The sequence below is a fragment of the Arachis stenosperma genome, chromosome 3 (genome assembly GCF_014773155.1).
Source record: "Arachis stenosperma cultivar V10309 chromosome 3, arast.V10309.gnm1.PFL2, whole genome shotgun sequence".
In the NCBI taxonomy this organism is placed as follows: Eukaryota; Viridiplantae; Streptophyta; class Magnoliopsida; order Fabales; family Fabaceae; genus Arachis; species Arachis stenosperma.
In genome coordinates, this window is record NC_080379.1 from 160,182,387 (window position 1) to 160,188,690 (window position 6,304).

Sequence of the window (6,304 nt, forward strand, 5' to 3'; positions counted from 1 at the left end):
CATTTAATATAAATATATTATTAGATTATTCCAGTAATAATTAAAGAAAACAAAACAAAATAAAAAAATAATTTCCTATTGTGGCGGAAACATTTTTGTTTAAGTAAACTGATTATTTTTGTATCGGAAATTTCAGATTATGATCAAATTATCGATACCACAATTTTAGTCATTATTATCAGTATTGTTAATTAGTGATTGAACTTATGTATGTATATAGACATTAATACAAAATTAATGATTAAAACTGTAATATTTATGGCTTAACCCTAACATTTATATAAGTTGAATGAAGCAAGAAGCATGGATTATTATTTGTGAGAGTAGCGAGTGGCCATACCACCGCGGAGCTTAGGTACAAATGATAAGGACAGAAATAATGATATGTTCTAAAGCAACACGCAAGAGAATCGTTATTGTTTGTCTTTGTTGGGAGAGAATTAATTGAAAGAGAGAAGGTGGTGGTTGTGGAGGAGAAGGCATGCAATGTTATGGCAGCAAAACCAGTGGGCAATAGAACACATACTCACATATATAGCAGAGCAGTTTTAATTTTACTGACATATATGTATGTCAATAATGATGATCGAGTGAGCCAGTATCATAGTACAAATTCAAGGGGTAAAGAAGGAAATAAAAATAATGCATTGCATTTTGCTTTGTCAACTCATCAACCATTGCTAGTGTTTGAAAAAAAAAAAAAAACATCATTATCCTTACCGAATACTTAAAACATATGAGACAAACATGTTTCCAAAGGAGATATTTGAGTATCTGAAATTGTGAAAACCAGCGGCACTAGACAGCAAAAGCAATATTATTATTACCTTTGCTTGGCAGAAGAAATGATGAGCTCATGCAATGCATGTCTCATGGATCATTTACCTGCCTCTAACTAAAAATAAATGATACTAATTAGGGGAGGAAATTCAGCACAACATATTAAGTTTCAAATGAGATATGTATGACTACACTGATTGTAACTATGTATATACATATATTTGGCTGAGACTGTTTTTCATATCTTTGAATTCTTTTTTTAACTAATAAAAGAAGAAAGAAATGAGACACAACGCAAGGGAAGATTATTAAGACTGGAATTCAATCACTTTAATTGTTTTGTTTTTTATATGGTCACTTTTTGTTTAAAATGTTAAAAAAATTATATGTTATTTTAAAATATATATAATGGACGAACAATGAATAATTTTAAAATTTAGCTTTTTTTTCTCTTAATAAATTATTGGTAAGCTTATCAAAATTACAGCAACTACAATCACTTTATTATTAGTACATTAAAAAAGAAATGTATCTAAACACATTTTTGTAAGCAACAATTAATCGAGTTATGAATAATTAATTTAGAACAAGGAAAAAAAATGCTTCCTCATTCTATAACAATAAGGATCACTTTTAGTGTTTTTTATTTTTCGTAAAATTATGTTGCTTTCAAAATTTAATAACTCATTAGTAAATTTATACTTATATATATTGTTCAACGATTTATTGAAAAAATAATTAATAAAAATTACAACGATAAAAATAGAAAATGTCTTATAATTGTTAGAAATAAGAGAGTAATCTAAAAGAGTGTATTATTCAAGTTGTGAAAAAATACAGTGTACAAGATATATATATATATATAAGTATAAATGATACTAATTGATCTAATTTATTCTCTAACAATGATTAATAAATAATATTTTTATTTTTTAAAATTGTTGCAATTTAATAAAATTTTATAATTCTTTTAACAATTATATATGTACAATTAAAATGAGAGACAATTAATTTTTTTATAAAAAAATATAAATAAATTTACGGATACATTTCTATTGGCTACACATGAACTTATTATTAATAAATTTCTGTAAATATATGATGATTTTGTAACTAATAGTTGAAATTAAAAGTGAGACGTAACCCTAAAATAAAGATGTGAATAGTAGTTTAGTTAAAAGGGAAATTGTAAAAGAAAGTTAAGGGAGGGGCGTGGGAGAAGTGAGAAGGAAAAAAGGCGACAAAAAAGGTTGGGGAGAGTTGGGTCAAAATGAAGAAGAAAGCATGGAAGAAAGAGAATAAGGGTGTTGTTGGTGTGATTGGGAGACAAGAAAGTGGCAATGGTAGTGCCTTTGCCGGGTGCTGACCAAGACAGGGGCCTCTTCCCATCACTACTTATTAATAACCTTTTCCTTTTCCCTTTTCCCTTTTCCCTTTTCCCATCATTACTCTCTCTCTCTCTCTCTCTCTTCCTACACACACTTGCCCTCTTTCTATTTGCCCTACTTCATTTTCAATTCTTTCCTGCCACTATTCACTCCCTAATATATTTAATAGGATTTTATTGAGCATTTCTTAAGATTTTCTATTTTCCAATATTAGAAAGGTGAATGCTATGGTGTCTAATATTTTGTATTTAAGTTATTAAAAGAGGTAAATAAATTATATTTAATAAATTTTATATAATTTATTTTTTATTTTAAATATTTTATTTTTTACTTTAAAAGAAAAGTTAGGCAATTTAAGCACCATAATAAAAACACCATAGAACTCACCTATTAGAAAATAATGTAAACAAAAATAATCAATAATATGTAATCATTTACATTTTGTTTGAATAGAAAATGAAAAATGAAAAGAAAAAACTAAAAATAAAAAACTTTTTTTTGTTTGAATAAAAAAATAAAAAAATTATAATAAAATAAAATTACATTAATATTCTTAAATTTTTTTTTGCTTTTAATATTAACACCATGGACAAATTGATAATTTGTCTTTCATTTTAAAATTGTCATCCGTTTTCATCTCAAATTTGGAAGAAAAATTTGGGGTGGATCCTACGCAACTATTTTTCCTTTTCTTTTAATTTTCATTCGCATCCAATCAATAAAAAATGAAATTTTTCATTTATTTTCCCTCTTTGTATTTTTTTTTCTTTTAATTTCTATTGATCCAAACAGTACGTTATTATTTACAAGACTTTTTAGTAACAAAAACATAGAGCATAAATTAAATCCATAATACAAAAAAAAGTTTACGTAATTAACACTTTTTTCAATAAATTTTTATAATAAAAAATATAAAATCAAATAAAAAATATCCAAAACTAAAAAAAAAACGAAAATATTAAAAGAAAATATATAAAATCTAACAAAAAAATATCTAAAATTATTGCAAAAGAATATTAGAATTTGTGAGAAGTTGCAGTTGGAGGCAAGAACAACATATTTTACAGCAAAAAATGTGTCTTGTGCTGCGATAATAGCGTTATTCTGGGATTGAACGATGATGCAGAAAGAGAAATTACAACTCTAGACGAGAAACAAAAGAAACCTCACAAAAAATAAACATTTAAAACTTGATTAAAGAATTTTTAAAATTTAATAAAAAAGAATATCCAAAACTATTTTAAAATAGAACATCCAAATCTAAGAAAAAGTATTTAAAATCTAAGAAAAAATCTAAAAAAAAACAAACGTTTAGAATCTAATTAAAAACCATCTAAAATATAACAAAAAAATCATCACAAACATAACAATCATAAAGAAAAAGAAGAAAAATGAGGATGAACGAGAATAATAATAAAAAAAGAACAAAAAAAAACAGTAACAACAGAAAAAAAAGAAGAAAAATATGATGGTGAAAATTTAATTGTAGTACGATGATAGAAATGATCTTGTAGAAGAGTGTTGTCATTGAAAAAAATCATGAGAGAAAAGAAAAATAAAAATTTTAGTTATTTTTTATTGTAAAAATAAGGGTTAAGTATTGTTTTCGTCCCTAACGTCTTGGGTCAAAATTAAAATTGTCTCCGACCTTATTTCGTTATTAAAATCATCCTCAACGTTCAAAAATGCTTTAAAATCATCATTTCTCGAATATTTGGACCAAAATACCCTCATCATCATATAAAAAAAAAAAGAAAACAGGGGAGGGGGCAGGGGAAAGGGGAGAAGGGAAAAGGAGAAGGGCGAGGGGGCAGGGGAGAAGGGGAAGGGAGGGGGGACGGCGTCGACGAAGGGGAAACAGGAAAGGACGCGGGGTGGGGGTGGGGGGAAGGGGTGTGGGGGAGGAGGAGGGGGAAGGGGCCGGAAAGGGGGGAGGGCGACAGCGGCAGCGAAGCTTGGAGTCGCCGTCGCCGTCGTCGTGGCCGTCGCCGTTGGGGATCGCGAGGTAGAGAGGAGACGCAAGCCATTGCCGCCGCCTCACCGACTCGCCACCTCATCTGCATCGCTTTCTGCTTCTGCATCTTGCTTCTGTTTTCTTGCTTTCCTACTTTCTTATTTTCTGTTTCTGCTTCTTGGTTTGGTGTTGTTACTGTTGTTTGGTGTTCTTGGTGTTAGTGTTGGTTGGTGTTGGTGTTGGTTGGTGGTAATGGTGTTGGTGTTGGTTGGTGTTGGTGGTGGTGTTGGTGTTGGAGTTGGTAGTGGTGGTGGTAGTGGTAGTGTTGGTGTTGGTATTGGTGTTGGTGATGGTTGTGGTGGTAATGTTGGTGGGATGAGAAAGGTGAAGAGAAAAATTATGATGATGATGGTATTTTGGTCCAAGAATTCGGGGAAAGATAATTTTAAAATATTTTTGAATGTTTGGGATGATTTTAAAAACGAAAAAAGGTTGGGAGCGATTTTGATTTTGACCCAAGACGTTAAGGACGAAAACAATACTTAACCCTAAAAATAAAAATACAAATAAATTTTTAAAATTTTAAAATATTATTTTTTTAATAATTAAAAAAATCAAATTAATTGATATTTTAATTGACTATCTAAAAAGACTGTAAGTAATTGACTAATTGTAGTTAGCTCACATCCTAATTATGTAAAATAAATAAATAAATAAAGATGGCAACAGTAAAAGGAGTGAAGGGACGGGAGTAGTATTATTACGTGGTTTCTCTGTCCTATTAATTGTGCTGTAAATCGGTTCTAGCACGCTTGTACTATATATGTATCATCCTTAGTTAATTCACTTAATTGGTCATGCACGCCAACATAATGCCCCTATCGTTAATCCTAATTAGTAATTACCTTATCTCGCTTTAAGCACATATTTGATTTTTTCCCTTTATATAAAATAATTGTTATTCGTTACGCCTTGTATGTGCAGTTGCACCGTTATCCGTTACTATTTGATTTTCTATTATTAGAATAAATTCAAGGAGCATCATGCATACCTAGACTGATGTTCAAATTAATAAATGAAACCCTCTCACGAAGTAAGTAATTTTATAATCGGGTGAAGAATGACACATCAACTGAATTAGAGTACTAGATGTCCAGATCTTTCATGTGAAAATTCCACGTATAAATACCTTGGAAACTTTTATTGTAAATTTGTTTGGGTTCTAGATTATTAGACTACAACTTAGAAGTGGACATAACTGAATTGACAGGTGAGTAATAATAAACGTGTATATCCACTATAAAACATACAACCTTATTGTGTTATGTGGAATTAATGAAACCAAATAAATGTGTGATGAATACGGCTGGGATGGTGGGTTGTGATGAGAATAATATATTGGCAATATTTTAACCTGTGGTTATAGATACTCATGCCTATACATTAAAACAAAGAGGTATTATTCTAAGAAAAAAAACCAGTCTAAATAATTAAAATTTATTTTATTTAACATTTATTAATTATGGTTAGAATTAATAAATATTAAATAAAATAAAATTTGATTATTTTATTTAATTTTATTTTTTAAGTATTATTGTATTCTAAAATTAATCATTTCATCCAATAATATATCTATTTTACATATTTTTATATTTTATGCTTAATTAATCTATTGGTTTCTATAGTTTTACGAAATTTTTAATTAGGTTCTTATACTTTTTTCTTTTAATTGAGTCCTTGCACTAAATTTTAATCGAGTTCCTATACTTTTTTTTTAGTTGGGTTCCTACACCATTTTTTTAATTAGATCTCTATATAATTAAACCAATTATTGTTAAAAAGGATCTAATTAAAAAAAAACGATACAAAAATCTAATTAAAAAAAATATAGAGACCTAATTAAAAATTTTACAAAACTATAAAAACCAATACAATAATTAAACTTATATTTTAATATCAAATTTAGTTATTTAACAGTGATCAAAGAAAATATTATGGTAGTTTGACAATATCAACATAAACTTTTAGTTCAAGATATATTATCTGAAAATAGAACTAACTTTTTTTTGCAAGTACCAATTTTAAAGTATATAAAAATCTTTTGTTTGGTAATAAAAAAGATAATAATGACAAATAAAATACTTGACAGAATCATAAACATGCATACAAAATAAACATAGCC